Source organism: Triturus cristatus, chromosome 3_2, assembly GCF_964204655.1.
Source record: "Triturus cristatus chromosome 3_2, aTriCri1.1, whole genome shotgun sequence".
Taxonomy (NCBI): domain Eukaryota; kingdom Metazoa; phylum Chordata; class Amphibia; order Caudata; family Salamandridae; genus Triturus; species Triturus cristatus.
The window spans coordinates 115,845,241-115,871,488 of NC_140584.1; the positions used below are offsets into that span (position 1 = coordinate 115,845,241).

Below are 26,248 nucleotides of genomic sequence, written 5' to 3' on the forward strand. Positions count from 1 at the left end.
CTGACGTCAGCGCGCGAGGGCGGCGTCTAAGTACTCCGACGACGTCATTCCGGCGCACGACGCCGACGCCGGACGCGGGCCGCAGACGACGCCTAGCGACGCGCAAGGGGTATTGCTGACGAAAAATCTTCCGGATCCAGTCTGACGCCTGGGGATATTCTAAGATGAGGAATCTAACTAACTAATGTTTCTTACAGATACATTGTTACCGAAGGTTAGTAACTTGTTCTATAGGAACCTATACCTCAGTGAGGAGTGCTAGCACTACCTCACCCAGGCTGCAGTAGCAGGCCTGTGGTGTCAGATTTAGTCTGCTTCCCAGGGGTGGCATAATACATGCTTCAGCTCCTGGTAGGCCTGTGAAGTACCTATGCCCTTGGTACCTAGGGTACCATATACTAGGGTCTCATAAGGTACCACAGTATCCAATCACTGGTGCATCTGATATGCACTCCAAGTTGTTTAGAGAGAACAGAGAGACTGGGGCCCTGATTAGCAGGGACCCAGCCAGACTATAGCCAGAAACCAGTGTATACATCAGAAAAAAAGTGGGGGCAACTTAAGTGCAGATCCTACTCTCCTACAGATGGGCAAAGAACGTGGCTGGATTTACAGTATGACATTTAACAACTTTCAAGGATGGTAATGACAGTATGACTTCGTAGTCTGACACTCTTTGTCTGGTAAGGGTAGTTTTAGCTTTTTGTATTATTGCAAAGACAGCATGCTCAGTGTACAGTGTCAGAGGGGAACTCTTAACTATGGGGGTGCTTTTTTAACATGCCACTGAAGTATGCAATTGGTTTGTGGCCAATGGGGTATTTCTGAGTGAGGACTGCTGTCATGACCTGCCCATTACAGTGGGTGTACAGATAGAACTCTTTTGTGTAGACAGGAGAGCCTAACACTGGTGTATTTGTAATATCATCTTTCAATTGTGCAAAGGCTGATGTCATTTCAGGTGTCCAGTCAAGCTTATTATGTCTGTCTTTAGCCATTTTGACAGCTTTCGGGAGTGGTGCAGTGATGGTAGAATAGTCAAAGACCCATTGTCTAACGTAGTTCACTAGTCCTAGGAACCTTTGCATATCTTTGACTATCTGTGGTTCTGGTGTGTTTCTGATTGTCTCTACTCTTTCCGGGGTAACTCTTCTCCCTGATGCTGAAATCAGCTGACCTAGGTACTGTATTTCTTTCTGACAGTATTGCAGTTTCTATTTGTCTACTTTGTATCCTCTCTGTGATGGTGTTGTAAGAAGAGCAATTGTATCCTGCCGACACTGTTGCTCTGTGGTGCTACAGAGGAGTATGTCATCGGCATATTGTAGCAGGGTGCTGTCACATTGGAAATTTGACAAATCATCTTTGACAACTCTGTTGAACACGCTGGGGGACTCGCAATAGCCTTATGGTAATCTGTTATACGAGAGCTATCTATTTCTGAATTGAAATGCGAATAAAAACTGGCTGTCAGGGTGCAATGGGACACTGAAAAAAGCATTTTTTAGGTCTATGACCGAAAAGTATTGTGCATCTTGAGGAATATTAGTATTACTGAGGGGTCTGGGACAATGGGAAGTTCTGGAACCACTATGCTGTTAATGGAGTGTAAATCATGAACCAGCCTCCATTTATTAGTCATACCTTTTCTCAAAGGAAACAGACCGGTGTTGCAAGGCGAAACACAGGAGTATATTATTCCTTGGTCTAGCAACGCTTGTATAGTGGGGGCAATGTCCTCCTCTGCTTCTTTGGACAGTGGGTACTGGCGCACTCTAGGCAGTATGGCGCCCTGTTTGAGTGTTACTCTGAATGGCACAGCTGATTGAATAAGACCCACATCGTTTGGACCTCTTGTCCACAAATTGCAGGGTACTTGAGCTAGGTCTGAGTCCCTTGTGGTGTCAAACAGTGTGACTGGAGTTGTGGTCCTAACTTCCACTGTTACTGAGAGAGGAACTTCATTTAAGTATACGATTTCTATTTTGTTAGAATCTTCAGGGGGGCCAAAGAGTCGGTCATCTGAAATGTTTCTCACCAATTGTCTAGGTTCCAGGAAAATGACGCAGGCCCAGGTGTGGGCATTGTCGTCAATTGCTAGGAAAGCCCCATATTTAGGAGTAATTTCAAGAGCATGTATGTCTAGGGTCATCTTCCTGCCGGGTTCTGGGAAATCCTGAGATTGTGGGTGAAAAAGGAATTCTTTTGGGAGCCGGACTGTGCGGTCATGCATTTCTGGCGTGTTGGCAACAACGATGTGCACCGCAGTGGAGAATGCTTGTTCATCTGCTGGGCGGGCTCTTATCTGATCTTTTAGGGAAGAATCCACAGTGACAGCCATCATTCTGGCCAATGGTGTACCAGGAATGAAGCAAATCATTGTGCCGTTCTCATCAAAATTTATTTGGCCATGAGATCACGTCCCAAGAGATTCACTGGGGACTGTGTTGAGTACAGTAAATGCTGCTCAACACATTTACCTCCTATTTCCATTGGTGCTGGCTTGGTGAAAGGGACCCTTGTTATTGCACCAGAGAAACCCTGTGTGTCTGCGATGTGATTGGAGATGGGCAGTGCTCCTTCCCTGATACAGGAATATGTAGCACCTGTGTCAATCATGAAACTATACGCTTTGTTGTTAATCGTGACATACACAACTGGGTCCTCTCTAACATCTGTGAGGCACGATAACATGTCCTAACTTGAATACACTCCAGCCTGGTACTGCTGGATGGTGCCCTGTGAGAACGGATTGGTAGGGGACAGCACTGTGGCTTGCGCCTGGGGCATCATTTGGTTTACAGGTGTTTGTGGCTGGAGTATCTGTGGCTGTGCTTGCTGAATTGGGGGCTGTACTTGGGCCATCACAGGTGTCTGTAATTGTACTTGCTGTTGCTATGTCGGAGAAAGATAGGAGTACACTACTTGGGGCTGAAGTGGCTGTGGATGCTGCTGCTGAAGGTATTGGGGTGGGACCTGAGCTTGCTGTGGGTGTTCCCTGACTGCTACCGTCCCTTCATCCCGCATTTTAGTATGACAATATTTTATAAAGTGCATTGGTTGCTGACAGTAGAAACAGTGGTGTTCCGGGCTGTGGTGCAGCCCTCTGGAAGCCTAATCCTCTACCTCTTCCCCGCATTCCTGTATTTGTGGGCCTCATCTGCTGATCACCATAATACTGCTGTTGTTGCCCATTGCCATATGACTGTTGTTGTGGATAGTCACGGGGGGCTGTGCCTGCATTGGTGGTGCTACGACCTGTGCGTTACCTCTTAGTGCATTCAGGGCATTTTGTGGAAAATTGGTGACAGCAGTCATTTGACTCACTGGTGTAGCTACCATGACACTGTCAGGAACCTCTTTTTTCTTAAGTTTTTGCTCTACTAATTTAGCAGCTGCGTTTTCAATTCCTAATTGCCTCTTTATCTACTGTTCCTGCACCTTTTTGCAAAAGTGAATTATGTGGTGTTGTATTTCTGGCCATGTTTTGCATTCCATCGCTACTATCCCATCTAATTTGTCCTGTACTGTGGTGGGCAGTCCCTTTTTCACTGTGTGGTAAAAGAACCTACAGTTGCCCCCAGTCACGTCCCATTTCTCTCCTAATTCCTGATGCCATTTTTCCTTCATTCTTAAAATGTACTGCGCTGGGTCTTCATTGGGTTGCATTGTTTGTGACATCAGGGACCCGATGTCAGGGACATCGAGAAACTTACGGCGCAGTTGGTTCCATATGGCTGCTCTAATTTTATTGAAGGAATTACCATCACATTGTTTATCAGTGGTGGAAAGTCTTTTGTCAACGTGTGTAAACATATCTTCAGCATCCTCTCCAATCAGGAAGGTGAGCAGACTCTTTACATCCCCAATAGCCAATGGTACACCTGCAGTGTGTTTTTCAAAGACTTGTATCCACTTCCCAGCGCCCTCTGTGAGGGGCGGGAGTTGTTTCTTCAAATTTTCTTTGTCCATCAATGTCCATGGGACATAGATGGGGCGGTCATTGGTGTTTTTAAACAGTAGGGGCATCAGGTGTGTCACCCCTATGGGTCGTGTGTGATCATATCTGCGTGCATATTTCTGCCAGACCCTTAGGGATGAGCGCATGTAACCATAATCCCAATCGTCATCTCCTGCCCCATAGAAGATGCATTCTTCAGCTGTGGCCATGTCTTGTGTCTCAAATGACCCATCTCGAGGCCAGACATTAATTTGAGGTGCATTAGCTTCTGTCCAACCTGCCAAATCATCTGAGAATGGATTGACATAGAAGTCTGACCCTTCTCCAAGTATAACTCTCTCATTTGGTGTCAGGCCGTTAGTCAGCGATAATGATGGTCTGCTGAGAGCAATGTTGTGCAAGTTTTTTTTCCTTATGGCATGCAGGCGTGCTGAGCCAGAGACCTTATGATCATATGGGAGGTCATCTGGGTGCCCTTGTGTACCCAGCACCACCAATTTTTCTACCTCTGTTCTTCTCTGACTTCTTCTCCTGTATTCTGCCTATTCAATTGTGCTTGAGAGGTCCAAATTATCTAGTTCTAGCTGTGGCGTCGCTGGCCTGGGTGGTGCAACTACTGGCGGTGATATCTGAGGTATAAGCACAGGTGGTGGTGTCATCTGGGAGCTATTGATGATAACTGTTGGCTGAGCTTGGGGTGTATTTAAGTTAGCTGCTGTGTTGGTCTGTGGTGTGGCTACATTTTTGGCTTCCTGATGTAAGTCTATCAATGGTACCTGCTGTGGGATGGTTGGGACCCCACTACTATGTGGAACCGCTGGGCCTGCAGCACTAGCCAATTCATTGAGTGTCAGTCAGTGTTCTTTACCAATTTGGCCCATGCCATCCAGTAGTTCAGTGAGTTGATCCCTTACCTTGTCTACTTGTACTGACAAACGCCGGACGCTTGCGTTAGTGTCAGTGGTGCTGGGGGAGCGCTGTTCGTATAATCCCCTGACCCTCTACCTGTTCTATGAAATAAGTTGTGCTCTGTTCTCCATCTGCTAATATCTCCCTCAGTGACTGCCTCAGAGGGATGCAGTTCGCTTTCCCTATTTCTTTCATTGAATGTTAGCGGGTGCATTTGGGGAGTGCTCTTCCTTTTGCTTAGGACCGGTGTTAAGGGGCAGCCGCCCATTATAGTGAGTCTGTGGATTGGAAGGAAACTGCTTCTGCTCGGGAGTGAGGAACGGACCGTAATGTCTGGTTGCTGTGTCTAGGAGTTCACGGTCCTCAGTGAAGTATTTGGGGGCCATGGGGCTAGGCCAGGGAAGCGACATAGGGGAGCTGTGCAGTGAAGCACTAGAGGCCCCATCGCTCTCTGAGTCCTCTTCTGACTGAGGAGCTGCAGAGTTTGATGCCGGTGTAAGTTTTATCGTAAATAGCGCATCAATCTGACCTGGCATTACTGGGCTTTGGGCGTGCAATGATAGTAGGTCTTGGGCGTTCTCTGGGCTACTGTCCTGTAATTCAGATGAGGGACCTGGGACAGAGATGTCTGCATGGCCTATGACTGCCCGGTCATTGGATAAGGGCTCTAGCTCAACCTTAAGTACAGTCTCTGTATACATGCCACTTGGGTGGTAAGCTGGTGGGGGTGCCGTGGGCATTAGGGCTGGCTTGTCATCTTCCTTGAAGACATTTAACAGAGCAAGCGTATCTCTGCGTTTTTTGAGTTTGCTACCGGAGTACTTCACCTCTAGGAATGTTGCAGCGTGGTCTAGTACTGCTCTATTGAATGTACCTTCTCTTGGCCATGGGTGTCGCATATTATGTGTGAATTTGTGTAGCTCTCTACAATGTTTCATGATGCGCTTCTCTTGAGCTGTGAAGTTGTTTATCACATGTTGCAGTGGCATAATCATTATTCTATAATGTTGTTGTGGAAATGAGTGACGGTGAAACACCACTGGGTGTTACTGTCAGCCTCACCTGCTGCACATGTGTCACGTCAATCCCCAGGGCTGAGAGCAGTGTCAAGAGGACTGTGCACGTTAGGGTTGGGACTTGAACAAACGATGCTGAAGTATCCTCAGAAAGAGCAGCAACACACCCGTTTACTATATGTACTGTGATCTGTAACATTGGACATTGTGTGGGTGTTTCACTCATTCCCTAGAGCTGTCTTTGAGGAGGGTGATCAGTGATAGCGGGGCTGCAATGTTATTCTCCTCTTAACTGACGATTTTGCAAATATGCCCACAATAATGGGTAGTGTGTTGTTGGGGAGGGGTGTCGTCGTAATTGTTCTGTGATACTTAGCGTGGGGTGTTGCTGCAGTTGTTGACGCAGCTGTGGTGCATGACATACACAAACCAGGGGCAAGTTAGGGTCGCAGAGTGCCCGCAGCAACGATGCGTGGTGTTCACAGCCTAATGGGGCGTGGGTATCTTGGGAACCTTCCCGCTGCCCTAGGCTGTTGGTGCTTGAAGGAGATGATGTCTGTGAGTGCTGGTGAGTGAGACCAGTGTTCCCGTTGCTTACTACACTTCCCACTGACTGGATATATTCTGTGGAGGAGACTTAAATACTATATGCTGTTGGTGAGGACACCGGTGATTGTTGCAGTGGTATGTCTTGAGTGTCCCCCACAGAGGGGGAGCTTTGTGAATATTGTGGCCCCTCAAGTGTAGGTTGTCGGCTCCGTGTAGTTGGTCTATTGGCTGATACTGGGAGGTGTAGTTGCACAAGGTGCAGTGCAGATACTCTTACCTCAGTGCCCCGTGTAAATGTGACCCCCAGCAGGTCCCACGCTAGGGATATCAAGTTGCTTTGATGAGGCTGAAATGTAGTTGTATGTGTGACTTGATTGTATACTGCTATTATTCTGTCGTCTAGTATATGTAGAACTATCTCAACTGTCTTGCTCATTATGGCTCATCTGTGTCTCCTACTGATATATATATATAGTGCTGCCCTTCTGTATCAGCGGTCAAGGAGGTGGGGTGGTCGAGCACAAGCTCGTCCCCTAGTACCTCTTTGATGACAAGGTAAAATGCCTCCTTAATCTCCTGTTTGTCTGGGCCGTTATAAACACCTTTTGGAGAAAAGTCAGGAAAGTGGAGGGCACTAAGGTGTTAACTGAAACGAGCAACAAAAACTTTGCTCCGCAAGGGATTTCGGGGCCAGGAAGTGGTCACTACAGTGAGTATCTCTAATCCTGGTGTTACCATAGAAACCTGTACATATATGGTGTCTGCAGTCTTATAAGTTCTGTAACCATGTAATCTGATAGAGACTACTACCCCGCAGATTCCTTAACGTAGAATTAACCTGAGGCGTGAGACTGGATCTGGAAAATTTTGCGACTGCATCTCTGCGTGCCGGGGGCGGTACCATGCGACCCCGCCCTGCCGTCGTCCGCAGACGTGACGTCAGCGAGGTCACATAAGTCCCACCTTGGCGCCCTGACGTCAGTTTCCTTCTTTTCCGTGTGCAACGAGGATCCGGACTCTGCTCCTTGGCCTGTTTTCAGGCCTCTTTAGCGATCTTGAGTTGGGAACAGTGTGCCATGCCTTCGGGCTTCAAAACATGTGCTTTGTGTGCACGTCAGATGTCGGCGACGGACCCTCACACTATTTGCATGTGGTGTTTGGTCGAGCACCATGACTCTACGGACTGCGAGGCTTGTCAGCATCTCAAGCCGAAGTCCAAGCGGGAGCGGCGGATGAAATTGCTGTCGGCCCACATGTTCAGGTCTGTCTCGTCGCAGCGTCCATCTCCCTCCCCGAACCGGTCCAGGGGCCGCAGTTTCTGACTGCGGCATCGTCCTTCGCCAGGGCACCATGGGCGCCGTTCGCCCGCCGGTAAGTTTTGCAGCTTGCCACGAGGTTCTGTCCTCCTTCAGCAGAGGGCGGCGGTTCCCCCCGGGACATGTGTCTTCGCCCATCACCACCCTATCTGCCGTTTCCTGGCGTTGGGGCGACAAGATCCCAGATGAAAGTATACGCTACGGCGCTGCAGGCTTCCTTGGGCCCTCCTCCTCCTCCTCTTCCAGCGCAGTCCGCGGATCCTTCGCTGTGCACAGGGCCTTCTGTACACTCGCCGGCGGCTTCGCCCCTGGCGCCGACGAGTTCGGCTTCAGGTTTTGGAGGTGTGGTGCTGTGGGCATGTGGCCCTTCGAGGTTCCACTCTTCGGCCCACGGCATCTTGGCCTCGCCGCAAAGCCCGCGGGGTTCCCTGCGGTGTGGAAGGAGGTCTCCGGGACATGTGGCTCGGCCCCGAGTCCCCCTTGGTCCTCTGGGCAGGCAGCTGGCTTCCCGGAGGTCGAGCCGGTGCCTTTCCGGCGTCAGCGGCTTTCCTCCCCGGCGCTGGTGCCGCAAGTGGACGCCGGGACCCAGGGCGCTTCCCCGGTCCCCCCTCGGTCCTCGGCGCAGGCGTTTGCCTCATCAGAGGTCGAGCCTGGGCATTTTTATTGGCCGCTTCTGCTCCGACCCTGCTCCCTCTTCTCCTGTACGGCATGTGGTGTTGGAGATCGACTCACCGCCCTTAGCCGGTCGAGGGCTCCCTGGTGCATGTGGTGGACTCGCCGGCGCCGTCCCGACGTCGGATTGTTGACTCTTCCCTGGAGGCCCCTTGCTCTCCGGAGGGCTGTCTCCTGGCCTCCTCTTCACCAGAGACTGGACGCCGCCTCGTGGCCTTCTCTCCGGTGGATTCCAGGGCGGGCTCTACGCCGTCTCCATGTCCACAGCCCCCAGAACCGCTCTTCCACTTCTACAGGTGTCTGCCCCGCAGGCTTCGCCGCCATCTCCAGAGGCCCCTCAGGATCCCCACTTGTCCGTGGGCCTTCCATCCTACAGGGACTGGTCTCCCTCCTGCAGGTCACGAGGACGGGCGCCTTAGCTTGCAGCCTTCGGCTACGGAAGAGTTGCTTTCCCCCCCCGCGACGCCCTACGGAGGCGGGTGTGGCCTTTGTCTGGGCCATTTTCACGGCCACTGGCATTTTGCAGATGGGCAATACGGTTGCGCCACTTCCTACGGACCACTTATTGGAGGTTCTGAGCCGCTTCACCCCTTTGAAGCGTCGCTCCACAACTCTCTTCTGGGGGCCTGGGGGCGCCCTGCCACGGGGGATCCAGTGCCTCACCCGCTCCTTCACCGCCACCGTCCTGCTCCGCAAGATCCGGTCTGCCTTTTTTCCCACCAGTCTACCCAGGAGCCTGTCCTGCGGGCTGCCTTTCCTTCCCTGCCTTCAGTGCTGCTCCCGCCGTCGTGGGAGGGCCAGTGGTTGGACTCCTGGGGTCGGAACATTTTTGCCTCCACTAGCGCTGCTCTGCGCGCCCTTAACACACTTTGTGTGTCGGCCAGGGCTACTTCCGACCTGTGGGATTCCGCTGAGTCCCTTCTGTCTCGCGCCTCCCAGGAAGATGCCCGCGCTGACCTGTGACAACATGTGCGGGATGGTCGGGAGTTAGCTACATTCATTCTCCGTTCGGCCTTGGACGTCTCTGATTCCCTCGGCTGTGCTATGGCGAGTTCCGTGGCCCTCCGCTGCCATGCTTGGTTGCGGGATGGTGTCTTTCCAGAGAATGTTCGGGAGCGTCTTGTGGATTTACCCTTTGATGGGACTCTGTAGTTTCACAACCACGTGGATTCCGCTATTCAGAGACTCCTTGCGGGGCTCCGTCCCCCTCTGTAAGCTTCGGTTGGCCGGTCCTCTGGCGTCTTATGGGAGGCGGTTCTCCCACCTTCCTCTTTGGGGCCTTATGTTTTGGTTGTCCCGTTGTGTGCGGCTTGGTATGCCTTCAGGGCCCTTCAGTTGGACCCTCTGTTCTTTTGGCTGCTGGTTCAGCCTTTCAGCTTGTGGTGAGTGTTTTTGGTGTTAGGTGCAGCTGTATAGGTCCTCAGGTTGGACCCTTTGTGTCTTTTTGAACTGATTGCTAAGCCGTCTGTGGTGTTTCACAGAGGTCTTTTATGTTTGTGGCCTCTGCTGCGGGTTTCCCTAAGAGGTGTTTCCGTGTTTTTGTTCAGGGGCGATTCGTACCCTAGGTGGGGTATTTGTTGGCTATTGTATAGCCCTGTCTTCAGCTGGGCGGGCATGGATACCTTCTCCGGTTCCTAGCGTTTTCCTGGCGTCACAGTATACCGCTTGGTGCGGTTTCTCTCTCTCTCTCTCTCTCTCTCTCTCTCTTTTCTTATGCTTGCGCTGCTCTAGGTTTTGTCTCGCTCAATATCCAGGTTCTCTCCTTCCCTCTTCGCCTCTGGTTCGCCGGACCGACCTTTGTCATGCTGATTACAGCGTCGTGTCTTGGTGTTTCCACCTGGTTCTCCGCTGTTTCGGCCGGGGCCTGTCTACTGTGTGTTCGGAGGGGACTTGCTGGTGCTCTCCTGTGTTCTGATTGCCGATTTTCGGTCGGTACTGCATGTATCTCTTTCTCTTCAGCTTGGCACCGCTTCTATTTGGGGGCTTGTGGTGCTCCTTGTCTAACGCTCGACTTGTTCTGAGCTACTGCTTCATAGTATTTGCCAGCTGTCTGCTGCGCACGCTTGGTGGTTTTGGTCCCCCTCCATGGGCCTCGCTGAGACAGCATGTGCTCCTGTCCCTTGCTTGTTGGACCTTTGCGTGTCTGTGTCTTCTTTCTCACGTCTGCGCTTCTGGACTGTGTGTCCGTTCGAGCCTTGTTCCCTGCTTTGGGGTAGACACCCATTCAGCTGTCCCCTTCGCTGTGTGTGTGTTCTCCTGGGGCAGCCACTGCCTCCATTCCTCTGCTTTGAGGGTTCTTCTCTTCCTCTGGTACTCTCGGGGTGCCTTCTGCCCTTCTGGGTTTTCTGGCAGTCGTCCTTTGCCTCTCGGGTAGGCTTGTGGTTTCCTGGCCTCCCCTTCTCTTCCTTCTTGCTTGCTTCTGCTTGGAGGGGACTGGGCCGTTCTTCCTGTCCTCGTGACACGTCCCCTGTTGGGGCCCTGTGTTCTTCCAGGCAGTTGGGATCCTCCCACAGACCCTCCTCCCCTCTGGGTATGGCTAGGGTATCAATTCTACGTAATGGAATCTGCGGCTAGTAGTCTCTCAGATGTACAACTTACTTAACTTCGGTAACGATGTATCTGGTAGAGAAGATTCTGGCGGCAGATTCCTTCACGACCCGCCATTCCTCCCCGTTCTGTGAGGTCCCTTCAGCTTGGTCTTCTGCACTCGCCTCCCTCCGGGGAGCTTTGTCTTCTGCGGGTGCTCTCTTTCACTTCCTCCCTGGCAGGATGCTTCGTTCTGTTTAATTGTTCCACTCCTACTTTGTGGTGATTGGGCGGTAGGTTCTTGTGTACTTTTGCATCCCTGCACCTTGGTTCACCAGTGTGGGGCCTACTCCTTATCTCCTTCAGCTATTTTCATTGCTTGGGGTTTCTGACTCCTCTGGGTTGGGGGCCCTTGACTGTGCCTCAGCCCTTAGCTCTTTCCAGGGGATACAATGCTCCTTGAGGGTGTTGTTGTTACTCCTCTGTTCCGGACTTGTTGTCCTTCCCTGTTTTAGATTGTGGTTGCAGTCTTTCTGTCGTCTGCCACAACATTTTTCACATGTTTTTCTGCCTTCAGGGACGATGTCGCCTTCGCTTTGCAGAGTTGCTTTGCGGGCAGTGCTGTGCTCTTTCCTTTCCTGCCTTTCAGTAACACAGTGCTTGGCACTGTCCATAATGATGCTGTTCCTCACCATTGGTTCTTTCCCCCTTTTTGTTTCACTGATTTTTCGCACACTGTTCCCATACTCTCCCAGTTTTGTTTGTAATGGCTACGCGTTGTGGCGCGGAAAAGTTCTCCGAAGAACACTGACGTCAGTGCGCCGGGTTGGGACTTATGTGATCTCGCTGACATCACGTCCGTGGACGACGTCAGGGCGGGGTCGCGTGGTACCGCCCCCAGGGCGCAGAGATGCTGTGGCAAAATTTTCCGGATCCAGTCTCACACCTGGGGATAATTCTACGTTAAGGAATCTGCGGCTAGAATAGTCTCTACCAGATACATCGTTACCGAAGGTAAGTAACTTGTACTTCTATTCATTGGTCCTGACAGAGCTGTAGCACAAAAAAGGTTCTGAAAAACTGAGTGGCACAAAAATGTTCACTTACTTCTTCCTAGCAGGGTCTGTAGTGCTGGAGAGGGGGCTGGTGTACTACTACAGACCACAGCATCAATAACTAGCGGTGGTCTGTAAGGCTAGTGTCAGGTGTAATACAGACCACAGCAACACTAACTATCGGGCCTTTACCCTTATATGATGGAGTTAGTATAAGGCCAGCCAGCTTAGAATTGACATGTGTACTTATACAATCAATATTTCCATATATAATCAAAAGGAATTTAAGAGGACAATCTATATGCACTTAGATATTATGGTCTCACTAAAAGAACGGCCTCTGTGCCAGACAGCGGCTTCCCATACAATAATCACAAATATTTTTGCTGCAACACCTAATAAATGCAAAAAAAACCTATATACATAAGTAAATACTAACAAATAACACAAAGTCTTAAAGGTGCATAACAATTGACGAACATTTTGTACATGTGCTTTATAATAAAAAGAAACAATGCACATGCTTTAATGTTTGGCACTTTTAAACAACAATTGCGTACTTTGGCCACTTGAGGGTGATAAAGCGCTTTCTATCTTAATACTTCACTAAAAAAAACGAACACAAAAATGCTTAGAGCTAGCAAAAAAACAATATTTACTCTTATACATCCCGGCGAAACCACTCTCTTCTCTTCAACACAAGAGGAAATGGTAACACAAGAGGAAACCGTAAACCTGTTAGCTAGGCAGGCACGGGATTCGTCTTCTTTCTCATGACTATTGAATGAGAGTCCCCTTGACTTGCATCAGAGGGGCACGATAAAACAAAATGATCACTGAAAGATGCCAGACACAATCTTCCCTGTCAATCCTTAGACAAAGGCCCTCTCTAGCACTAGGCACAAATAACAAGCTATATATATTTATAACAAACCCACAATTGATCACTGAAAGATGCCAGACGCAATCTTCCCTTCCCTGTCAATCTTTTTAATTAAGCAGAGACCCTCCCTGGCTTTCAGAGAGGCACAAATGCCAACATCCACAATGAAAGACACAAGACAGTCTTCCCTTCCCTGTCTCTCCTTGTAAGTAGACGGAGGCCCTCCCTAGCTCTCAGAGAGGCACAAATAATAACTTATATCTATTTATTAAAAAACCCCATAATTCATAGAATCCCCATACGTCACTTTCTGGCTCCGTGTCCACTATGCACACGTTTCCTTAGCTTGGGAATGTTGTTTTAATAAGCGAGACCACTTAGACAGGCAACTGAAACATCGGACACAGATGTCCCAAGAGTGCCTGTTAGATCTGGGGGTCTCTAGTTGGCAGGGTAGGTACCTCTGTCCAAGTAGGGACCCTTGCTTCTAGTCAGGGAAAGGGGGATACACTGTTAAGATAACCCCTGCTCACCCTCTAGGTAGCTTGGCCTGAGCAGTCTAGGCTATCAAAGGCAATGTGTAAAGTATTTGTACCAACACTCACAGTAACACAGTGAAAACACCACAGATTTACTCCACACCAGTTTTAGAAATATAAGGTATCTTTACTAAAAACTTCACAAGACCAAATACTACAGACAAACCAACATATAATTCAAAAGGTTACTTTAAAGATAGTTCAAGAGTTTGCAGAAAGTACTCCAGGATGTAAAAGTCAGTGTCCTGCACAATGCGACTCTCAATGCACAAAATGCGACACTCTCGTGCCCAACAGTACCTGTAGTTGCGATAAGGTTCCCAAAAGCTATCACAAGGAAGATGGCAAAGGCGATGCGATACTCCTGAGGTCCTGGGGAGGCTTTGCAGCAGCCCTGCTTCACGCAGCAGAGGTGGATGCGCCGGCTCCGATCTGTAGGGGGAGGATGCGATGACTTTGGCTTTCGTTGCGTAGGTTTCTTAGGGGGAAGCTTCACGCACAGGTTCGATGCGACACTCTTCGATGTGGCACGATGCGCGGCGCAGCGTTGACTTCCGGCGCCGCAACTCTCGATGCGCCACGGAACGGGACTCTGCATCGACGCACGCAGCGACTGGATACTTTCACGCACCGGCAGTGGTGCGGCCCGCAAACTGGTTCTGCGACGACCCTCGCAGCGTCAGGAATCTTCTCGCACCGGGACGATGCTCGACGCACTCGGCGATGCGGGGACTCCGGGTGCTGCGATGACGCCGCGATGAAATTCTCCTCGCACTCTCGTTCTTGCGACACGCAATCGGATGATGCGTTGGGTACCAGTTACTCTTTTTCACGCTTTTGCTTCCCAGCTCCCAAAACACAGCAAAACGACCTCCTGAGGCCCCAAGACTGGGCAAGCACTCCAAGGCAGGTCAGAACTCCTTCAGCAGAGTTCCAGGGGAGCTGGTGGTGAAGTCCTTTTGTTCCTGGGACTTCTTAACAGGGAGCCAGCTCTTCTCAGGCCCTTGGAGATCAGAATCAAAAGAAGGGGACACAGCAAAGTCCTTCCCCTCTCCTTGGCAGCAAAGCAAAACAGCAAGCAGGCAGTCTTCTCCTCTTCAGTTCTTTTCAGCTTTCTCCTTGGCAGAGGTTTCTTCTTAGTTCCAAAGTGATCTAAAGTTTAGGTGTCTGGGGTCCTCTTCTTGTACCCCTCCAAGTCTTTGTCTCTCTGTGTTTCAGTGGGGGGGGGGTTTCCCTGCTCAAACCGGTTCCTGGGTGTGCTCTGCTCTGGAGCACCTGGTTCCTTTCAGAGTGAGGGGCAGGGTCGTTAGACGCTCAGCAGGAGGTGGAGCCTTCTTTGTGCCAGCAGAGGCAGAGTCCTCAGCCTGGCCAGCAGGGGGTGGAGCCAGCTTTGTGCTGGCAGGGGCAGCCCTATTCAAACCCAGGGACTACTCCTCCCACCCATCTAAAGCAGATCTCCCTATTCACCCTGCTGCTGACTCATCCAGGCTCCTGGAGCCACCTGGCCCATCACATGACACCAGTCAGCCAACCAGCACACAGGCAGGTTAAACAGGAGAATAGCTACTTTCTAAAAAGTGCCATTCTCACACAGTGAATTTAAAAACCATCTTGCTAAAAAGATGTATAATTAAATTCTGAACACAGAGATAACAAACTTGGATTTTCTATCTCGCCCTTATGGGAAGATAGGCATGTAAACAGCCTTCCCCATTCTATCCTATGGGCAAGATAGCCTCTCAGCAGTGAAAAACGAAAATGGCTGTAATTCACTACCAGGGCATGTTAAACACCTCAGTACATGCCCTACCTTTCAGATACACTGCACCCAGCCCAGGGGGGTACCTAGGGCCACCATAGGGATGCCTGACATGTATAGAAAGGGAAGGATAAGGCCTGGTCAGTGGGTGCACTGGCCAGGTCGACATGGCAGTCCTGGACTGCACAGAGGCACTGCAAGCAGGCCTAAGACATCATTTTAGCGCTACTCCTGTGGGTGGCACAATCAGTGCTGCAGCCCACTAGTAGCATTTGAATCACCAGCCCTGGCACACGCAGTGCACTTTACTAGGGGCTAACAGGTGAAACAAATATACCAATCATGGATAACAAATCAATATAACAATTTATACAGAGAGCATATGCACTTTAGCACTGATCAGCAGTGGTAAAGTGCCCAGAGTCCTATTGCCAACAACCATGGGTCAGAAAAAATAAAGGAGGAAGAAGCAAAAAGTTTGGGGGTAACCCTGCAAAAAGGGCAGTTTCCAACAGTGCCTTTAACCACTGCTCCCAGACACAGCACATCAGGTAGCCAAAATAAACTTACCCAAGCGCTGTTCTCTGTGGTTCAGTCAGGAAAGAGGCATGAAGGTTAGTCTGCGCCCGCGGTCACAGTGGTCTCCTGTCAGCCGGAGCTGCAAATCACATTGGGGTCACCAAACGTTCGGGGGAGCGTTCTAGGGGCAAGTTAACTTGAGGTGGGGTGCACAGGAACGCTCATACTAAATTGAAGGAAACAAATGTGTGAGTCATGGAAACTAAGCCAACAGGTTTAACACATTTATTTAGAAGGCGCAGCTTCAAGAAAAAGGCATTAAAATACAAAATAAAGTGACCTCACATTCACAGAGAGCCACACTTACCAGAAGGCACTTTTATATGATTTTCAATAGGACTCAGAAGGCATTTAAATAGTTAGAAGAAAGACACTTCAGTAAAATGCTACATAAGGTGTACAGATTAAAACCTCAGACACATTTGTAGATGCAATAAGAAAAACAATTTGGATCAAGAGATGTCCTCAAAATGCAAAACACATTTGGTTTAAAATGCCGAAAATATACACGTTTGAACATAAGAGAAAACACTTTTACAATTGCAATGTAAATATTGAATCCTAAAAATAAGAGAGCATCAGTTTAAAAAGAATGCAGCAAATATCATTTTATATATATATATATATATATATACACACACACACACACACACCAAGTAAATGAAAAATAAATGTATTTTAATGATATCAAGAGCTCTTGGGGAAAACCCACACAGTCTGTCACCTACATACAGACAGGGAGGTAGTCCGACAAGAACCCCGTGGGCTTTACTTTTATACCTTTTAATGCTAGGATCTGAAGCAAAAGTGCCTACTGCAACGTCAGTGCCACCTACGGCAATTACGCCCGCGGGTTGCACATTTATCAGAAGTGTTGTACTTATCCTACTAAATGTGGAACACAGACTAGGTGAAAGCATATGTTCCCATGCCAAGCGCTCGTCTTAAGTTGCATAGGGCAAGCAGAAAAAATTTAATGTAAAGGAATAAAGTATATATATATATATATATATATTCACTGAAAAAACCATAGGTTTCAGGGGTGTTATAGTTAGCTGGACTTTTCACTTGTACAAAACCATTGAAATTCCCCCGTTATAGTTAGTTCAGCTAACTATAACTCGCGGGATGTCATTTGAGATGTCATCAGTGATGTCATGAGTGATGTCACTGACCATGTCATGAGTGATGTAATATGTGACGTCATCAGCAGTGCATTGCGGGCGCGCGAGTTATAGTTAGCTGAACTAACTATAACGGGGGAATTTCAATGGTTTTGTACAAGTGAAAAGTCCAGCTAACTATAACACCCCTGAAACCTATGGTTTTTTCAGTGAATTTCAAAGGTTTTTTAAATGCTAATTTCTAACTATGCCTACAGAGATAGGACATGTGAAGAAAGAAGAAAAAATGCACAGAAAGAAAAAAAAGAGGTGCAGAAAGAAGCAACAGAAGTCCTCAAAGACGAAGAAAAGTGCAGAAAGAAGGATAACGTGCAGAAAGAACAAAAAGAAGAGCAGAAAGAATCCTTGTTGCAAAATCATCCTGTACCCTCAACTTTTTCAGACAGATACTGGTGGTAACTGAGTCTGACTAACCAGTCCTAGAGCCAGTGCTATGTTAAAAGACACTTAGAATACAGTGAAAACACCTACATACACTAGGGAACATTATGCGTTGGGGTCCCCCTGTGATTAGCATGACCTCCTCTGTAAGCCCCTAGTATATAATAGGGCAGGGGGATTAAAACTACCTCTTAAAACAGGCCACAGGGCGTTTTTGCACACGTTAACTCAGTCCCCGTCCCCTCCCTTCACCACTGTGTAAACACGCCCTGTGTCCGTTTTTAGTTGGGAGATTAAGTTCATTTGAATCCTGAGGGTCCCTAGGGTCCACCTAGCCCACTAGGTACCTCCAGTAAGTGCCACAGAGCTGCGTTGCAGAGAGGTGTAAAAAGTGGCACAGCCTGGACCACCTCTCTGCAATGCAGCTCAATGGCGCTTACTGGAAGCACTTGGTGGGCTAGTTAGCCCCCAGGGGCCCTCAGTATTGAAGGGAAATTATATCCCCAATTTAAAACGTGCCATAGTACGTGTTTGCACACGTCACCTCAGGCCCCGTCCCCTCCCTTCACCACTGTGTAAACGTGCCCTGTGGCTGTTCTCAGTTGAGAGATTAAGTCCCCTTGAATCCTAAGGGTCCAACTAGACCACTAGGTACCTCCAGTAAGCGCCACAGAGCTGCGTTGCAGAGAGGTGTAAAAAGGGGCTTGGCCTCAGAACACCTGTCTGCAGCGCAGCTCCCTGGCGCATACTGGAGATGCCTGTTGGGCTAGGTGGCCCTCAGGGACCTTCAGTATTGAAGAGGAATTAATTCCCCAACTTACAACTCACCAGGGGGCGTGTTTGCAGAGTGCTGCAAGGAGGGGGCGTGGCCTCCGGCACAATGCCAGTCTTTTATTTATTTTAACTTTTTAAGAAGGGGGGCTGTGTGGTTCTCCTTCTTATTCTAATTTATTGGCCCTGATGACCCCATCCCCCAGGGCCTGTCTCCTAATTATATTTTTTGACCCCAATTCCCAGGGCCGGCCACTTTTTTATTATTTTTAAAAAATATATATATTTATAGACACACCTAGGACATGCTGGACAAACCGTACGTACCTATCACCATGACGATTTGAGTGGTATTCATTAAAAGGCGACTATGCATACAATGAATCCACGTGGAATGTATTTACACCACTAGTGAAGCTCTGACATGTCTGATGCCCTACCGTGCCTAATCCCGGTAGACACCCTTGTCGTTTATTTATACAAACATGGGTAGCTATTGACGGGCACATTTAATACACATGCACACCAAGCCATTCAAAGGGGATTCAACAAAAATTCGACCAAAACTATGTAAGAAACCCCCCTCACGGTTAATAAAACACACATCCACTGCCGGATGTGTAATACTTTTTATTTTACTCTCTGGAAAGGGGACGAACATCACTTGAGAGTCACAGTGCGCTCCTGGCAGAGCCCAATGCTGTGTTACACCCACCATTGCCTGCCGAGTGCCACACACCTCTGTGTTGTATTCCACCAGCTAGTGCATATGCTATGACACTCTCTAGCCCATGTGCACTGTAACACCACCCCGTGAATATGTCATGCCACACTTGTCTTCGCACGGGTTATATTACCCCATCTAACGTGCCTTCCTCGATGCCTATGTTATGACGCACAGTGCTATGCCATACATATTACAATCTGGGATCCATATCTTTGTCACAGTGCATATGCAACGTTACACTCCCCAGCACATATTTTATATTACAACTTTAGAGACTAGTTAGGTTACACAACACTGCCCTGTGCATATTACACTCCAAGGCGCACATCGCATAGCACGTGCTAGTGCCTGTGCTATCTTGCGCTCTCCAATGAATCTGTCATTGCGCACAATGTATTGCATATTATATTTCACGCCCGGTTCATCTTATATCACACTTTTTGGTGCATAGTTTATACCATACACTATATCTAGTTTTCATTTTCAATCGTGCTCTCAGGACTATGTTCTATATAACACTGTGTTCACCTACCCTTTTCACGGGCATTAGATTTTGCGATAGGGGGTGGAGGGTCAGGGGGTGTTTCTGCCAAGTGAGCCCGGAGTCACAGTCACAAACGTCCTCTTCTTCCTGAATAAAAGTGAGATTATGCTGCATACTTGTTCATATTTTAAGTAGTTCGCACAGACACACATTTTAAAAACAATAAAGTTCCTAATACCCGCCTTCTCTGAACAGTTAGCTTGCTGCCCCATCCCCCTCCTCCCTAATCTCTGTTGTGTGAATACATGGACTAGCCTCCTCCCTCCTGCCATGCATGGTCTGATGTGCTGCCACTGCCCTCAATTTAGTATGATGTACCAGTCCCCTCCTCCTGCCCTCCATTGCCCAATTCTATGCCCCATCATTGACCTCCTGCTTAAACTCTGTGCCTAGCTTGCTGCCCCTATTCTCCTTCCCCCTGCCCTCCGATGTCTTTGTGCATGCCCCTGCTCCATCCTTTTTGCCCACCATGTTCCATGGACCTGCCACTGCTATCTACTCTGAGTGTTCTGTTGAGCTGCCACTCCCCTCCCACCTGCCTAGCATTGTCAGATGACTGTAACCTGTCCCTGCCACTTCACCCTGCCTGTCCACATGCCATGCCCCTATCCTCTACCGCCTGTCCTACATGGTCCATTGTACTGCCACACCCTTCTGCCCTCCCTGGTCTGTTGTGCTGCAACTGCTCCTCCTGCCTGCCCCGTGCGGTCTGTTGTGAGGCCCCTTCCCCTGAACTTTCTTGTCTGTGCACAGGTCCTGACCCTCCCTTCTATCCTCCCTCGTCCTTTGTGCATGCCCCTGCACCCTCCTTCTTGCCCATCATAGCCATTGTGCTGCCACTAACCCTCCCACTTTCCATGCATGGTCTTCTGTGCTGCCATGGCCCCTCCCACCTTCCCTGTGTGGTCAGTTAGCTGCCCCTGACCCCCTCCCACCTTCCACCTTCCCTCCATGGTCTGTGTGTATGCCATCACAGTCTCACTGTTGCTCTTCATGGTGTGTCTTGCTTCTAGTGCCCATCCTGCCTGACCTCCATGGCTATCTTGCTGCTCCTGCCCTGCCCCCTTGCCCCCAGCCCTCTTTTTACATGTGCAGACCCCTACTCCCTCCCTCCTGGCTTGTCTGTTCCATTGTAATGCCCCTGATCCGTCCCTCCTGCCCTTTATGGTCTGTTATGCTGCAGCTTTCCCTCCTGTTTGTCCATTTCGGCTCTGCTAGCTACCTTTGCCTCTTGCCCCTCTGTTCTCTGTTTTCCATGTGCATGGTCCTGTCCCCTCCCTCTTGCTTTCTATGGATTGTTGTGCTGCACTCCCGTCCCGCATGCCCTGTGTGGTGTATTGTGCTGCTGCAAATCCTGATGCCTGCCCTGCAGGGTCAGTTTGGTGCACCTCTCCATGTCCCTCCTGTCCTCTGTTATCCAAGTCCATGTCCCTACCCCATTTCCTTCCATGATCCAATGTACCATACTTGCGAACATTTTGAACTTGGTAAGAGGGAGATTTTGAAAAAAAACTGTGGTATTGATTTTCCCCTTTGAGTTACATTGAAAAAGAGGAGATTGTAGACAGGAGACAGATCAAATAAAGCCCATTTGAGCTTAAAAACATTGGACGTTTACTGGCTGAATCGGGTCTGTTGGCATGTATGGTTGTACTACCATTGCCTCTTCCTTCTGCCCACAATGGTCTATTATATTGCCACAGCCTCTCTTGCAAGTCCTGTATTGTTGGTTTGTTGCCCCTGCCCCCCTTTCCACTGCCCTCCATAGTCTGTTGTGCTGCCACGGCCCTTCCTGCCTGCTCATTGTGGTTAAATTGTTGCCTTTGCACCCTCCTACCTGCCTTCAATTTTCAGAGTCCGTGCCCCTGGCCTCTGCCTCTCAACAGTATCCTAATGAACAACTAGATTGCTAACATTCTATATTTATTACAAAAGTGTGGAACGCCTGACGTCATCTTGATGTAATCAAAACTGTAATACCAAGAGCATTTCCTTTAGAAATTACATATATGAGAGGGTCTTATTGGCATCAAAATTATGATTAGTGCTCTAAAAGACTAAAATAAGGACATATTTTCTGAGTTTTCAAATAGCGACAAAGCACTTTTAAATTATTTGTTATCTTTATGTTTTTTTATCCAGTTGACCACTTGATTAAATGTTGCACTTAGGGGAGAGGATGTGGTGTTACTTCCAGAACTGCAGACTTTGCAACTGGGGAACCAGGTTGGAGTTTCTGCTTCAGCTCGACATTCTGTGATTTTGGTCAAATCACTTAGTCTCCCCATGTCTACAACCAAAATGAATTTGTTCTTATGTGATGTAACCAATGCTCATGTAACGCACTCCAATACCTGACAAGTCTGCACTATATAACACTGCAAAAACACAAAATAATAAGTGTTTTGCACACTTCTGTCATTGCGCTATATTTGGGCAACATCTGGGTGATTTTGGGCTACATTTGGGCTCTTTTGTCTCCGGTGGCCATCTTGGGAGATTTATTTGTTATGAAGTTTCCTAATTTCCTCATGTACTGCAGTCTCCTCAGTAGGAAATGCTTTCAGTTTTTTACTTTGATTCCTTCATGAAGGTATTCAGATATGTCACACATTTGCCATAAATTCTGAAAGTTAGCACTCTAGTTGCTCATTAGATCACTGTAGTAAAACTACTGTTCACCATGGAAGTCTGCTCCTGGTATTAAAAGTGCATGTTTCAGTCTGCATGTCAGAATTTTTTAATGAAATAGAAGAGGATTTGAGAAGTCACTCAAAATGTGCCCTCATTTTCTTTCTTCAGCATTAATCATAATTTCTATGGCAAAATGAATCCCCTCTTTGTGTTCCTTTTTAAATTAAATGTTTTAAGTGTTACCAGTTTATTCCTATCAAGATGGCTTCAGGTGTGCCATACTTTTGTCATAATGAAGACAGTAAGCGCTCTAGTTGTTTTTAAGAACACTCTGGGACATTCTGTCATTGGGCTATACTTGGGCTACATCTGGTGATATTTGGGCTACATTTGGGCTCTTTTGTCTCTGGTGGCCATCTTAAGAGACTTATTTGTTATGAAGTTTCCTAATTTCCTCATTTACTGCAGTCTCCTCAGTAGGAAATACTTTCAGTTTTTTACTTTGATTCTATCAAGAAGGCATTCAGATGTGTCACACATTTGCCATAAATTCAGAAAGTTAGCACTCTTTTTGCTCATTAGATCACTGTAGTAAAGCTACTACTCACCAGGGAAAACTGCTGCTGGTATTGAAAGTGCATGTTTCAGTCTGCATGTCAGAATTTTTTAATGAAATAAAAGAGGATTTCAGAAGTAAAAATGTGCCCTAGTTTTTCTATCTGCAGCACTAATCATACTTGTTATGGAAAAATGAACCCCCTCATTTTGTTCCTTTTTAAATTAAATGTTTTAAGAGTTACCACTTTAATCCAAGCAAGATGGCTTCAGGTGTGCCATACGTTTATCATAAGTAGGACTGTTAGCGCTCTAGTTGTTCTTTGGAACACTCTGGGAATCTGCAGTAGAACACAAAGGAATCAACTGACAGTCTCTGCCCTTGTTGGATGTACATGTTTTTACTGAGAATGTCAGACTTCATTCTCACATGACTGAGAAAGATAATGTGAATTTACAGAAAATAAGCTCTCAGTTCAGCTTATAGATCACCTTCCAAACCTCTGTAGGAAAAGCATGAGAAAATATTTTTCTCTCAATCATGATATCCCAGCAGAAGGCTTTTTCACATGGTGAAATCACCTTAGAACATACTACAATTCCTAAAATGAGTATGGTACCATCAACAAATGATTTATGATGTAACTAAAGTCTTAAAACCTTCTATTAACTGCAATGCTTTTTAATGAGGTGCTATCATGTATATTGGTCCCAAGATGGCTGCCAACACTTCTTGGATGAAGTGCTGACAGCCAATCAGATCTCACGATGAGATGTGTGGTTAGGCTCCGCCCAGATATATCTATCTTTTTAACTCTAATTTTCTCAGGAACTACTGAAAAGATTGACATCAGACCTGCAAAAGGCACTTCCCTGAGCTGAGGACTACCTCTCTGCCAAATTTCAAGTAATTCTGTTCAGCCGTTCGGGCTGTACCTTGGACTAAAGATCCCTATGGAAAATTGCATGAGGAAAACGCGTTTGGGACCCCCCTTTTTTCTCAGCCCCCGCTTGACAAATCCCCCGAGACTTTCAGGGTAGGAGCGGAGCGGAGCGCCCCACCTATTTTGAAAATTTCGCGAGGATTCGTCAACCGGCGCCAAAGTTATTCCAAATAGAATGTTGCGGATTTCCTATGGAAACACGGTCCTAACTATAACTATCTACTGGCGACCGCCAGTAGATAATATATATATATATATATATATATATATATATATATATTTATATCCTGGTTGCCACATCCATCATCCTGGTCCTATGTTCTTGTGGTGGGAACTTCCCTGTTCTCATAGACAGACGTACCCAGGATGTGGTGGGCTATATTTCGACAGGCTAGAGAGAGAGAGAGAGAGACGCAGTGAACTTTGCGACAGTGAACTTTGCGCATATGGAAAGGGTGGGACCTACCCAGCCTGTAGTAGTATGCCTCAGAGAGAAGCTGGCTGGGATTTCTAGTCAGACAGGCCTAGAGCCTGCCGTTCAGTTAAATGGGTGCAGAACTATGGTCAATTTAGCAAAAGGCCTACAGAAAAAGACAGCAGGGCCTACGTAGGGGTTCATACTGGCTGAGTGATAAGGATGGCCCAGGGCATTTGTTCTATGGTAAAACTGGACCCTCTCTCATTTCTCTCTCCCCTTATGTGGATTGCCTAGTAGTGGTATTGTAAGACCCAGAGAACCCATTTGTCCTAGGCTACTACCAGTACTAGTAAGGACTCACTACTACTAGTAGCACCATATTCCAACTAAGAGAGACCTCATGTCCGCCCAGTTGGCCACTCTTTCTACTTTTCAAAAAATGAGATGCACTACTGAGTCCAGTCCTATGAGTTGTCCTCTTCTTAAGAGGCTTTTAAATAATTGTCACCAACAAAATGCCCAACCGGATAATATTTAGTCATTTTTGATAGGACATACTGTCTGTGTGTGGTGTATATGTATTATTAATTATGTATTTTCAATCTTGCTAAGTAAAAAAATAAATAGGGGAGGCGTAAATGTTTTTTCCAGGTGTACCGACCACCAGCTCCAGGGCCAGCGGTGAGGGCCACCATGTCACTCCAGAGGGAGCGGATGTGGCAGCCACAGGGGGTGAGCCAGAAGCAGTGGCGGGCAGTGGTAAGTCATATTTCTTACTTATTGAGAATGATGAATACACTTGCTGCAAGGGTGTACACTCAGTACTAGTAGTACACTGTACTTCTGCTGAGGCTAAGTTGTTGCTTGTGAGAACACTGAACAGTTGAAGAAGACACCCTGGCCTTTACTTAAACATTAGCATTAGCTGCGGGGTTGAGTAACTAATGACATATTCTATCTTCAACTCAGCAAAGGCAGTTTTATGATAAAGACAAACAGTCAGACGACATGTATGACTGGCAGAGAAGGATTCGTGGGTGAAGGAAGGGGCCCCGGGATGCATAGGTGGCAGATGAAGATGATAGGGATAGGATGCATGGGTATTTGAAGGATAGGTGGAAAAGGTGAAAGATAAAGCAGAAGGGATGCCTGTCCCGGTGAGCGAAACTGGGTGAAAGGAATCCTCGGGGGGTGGGGGGGGGGGGGGGGTTTGAGGGTTCAAACTCTAAGGCAAGCAAGGTGATGCATGGCATGGGTGGTGGTTGGTTTTATATCTAAAATGTATGTTGTTGTCGATGAAAGCCGGTTTATGATGATTGATGATAGCCATGTTTGGATGGATGGATGCCTGGATGGTATCATTGTAGGTGAAAACAGAGTCAGACTGGATGAAGAGAATGTAAAAAAAAATAAAACCATGCCAGAGTAGCAAAGCCAAGGGTGTAGAATATATGAATCAAATAATAGAGGAATGCACTGAATGTAAATGAAAAATCTGAAAGAAACACGTTAGTTAGATTCCTCACCTTAGAATATCCCCAGGCGTCAGACTGGATCCGGAAGATTTTTCGTCAGCAATACCCCTTGCGCGTCGCTAGGCGTCGTCTGCGGCTCCGCGTCCGTCGTCGGCGTCGTGCGCCGGGATGACGTCGTCGGAGTACTTAGACGCCGCCCTCGCGCGCTGACGTCAGTTCTTCTTTTTTCCGCGCCAGTAAGCGCAGATCCGGGAGAGCTACCCCTTTTAGTCTTTTTTGACTAAATCTTTTTTGATCATTTTTGATCCTTGTCTGTCGACATCTGGTGCCGGTAGGATGCCTGGGTTCAAGGCTTGCGAGGATTGCCATCGACTGATGTCGGTGACCGATCACCACCGCCGGTGCCTTTACTGTTTAGGCCCCGACCACGACGCGGAGTCGTGCTCAGATTGCCAGGCCCTGACTTCGAAGGCTAGGCGGGAGCAGTCCCGCAAGCTTCTCGAGCTTCGCCACTCGGCTCTGCGTCGTGCGCGATCCCGGTCCAGGAGGAGGTCCAAGGATCGCTCACGGAGCCCTAGCCGACGCCACCACCGATCGTCCGGCTCCAAGTCGTCGGGTAAGTCCAAACGTTCTAAGAAGTCCAAGCGGCGACATCGCTCTTCGGACTCCCCTCGCCGGTCGCGCGACTCGGCCGAGGGTCAGGGTGGTTCCACCCCCGCGGCTCCAGCGGCTCCGCAGGCGCCGCGTCCGTCCCCACACCCTCCGGTCCCTGGGACTAACGCGACGTCGGCGGAGATCAGTGCCTACCTCTCGGCCATGAGGAGACTGGCCCCGCCGTCGATGCCCGCTGG

General features: G+C 48.3%; 1 long non-coding RNA gene across 2 annotated transcripts in view; it reads left to right on the plus strand.

Annotated features, from left to right (window-relative positions):
- Nucleotides 1-26,248, plus strand: part of LOC146856884 (uncharacterized) — a 166,089-nt gene that overhangs the window by 81,097 nt on the left and 58,744 nt on the right. For both annotated transcript variants that reach the window (XR_014979513.1, XR_014979512.1), the window contains exon 5: nucleotides 24,574-24,681. This is a non-coding gene — a long non-coding RNA (uncharacterized LOC146856884). The remainder of the gene's footprint in view (nucleotides 1-24,573; nucleotides 24,682-26,248) is intronic.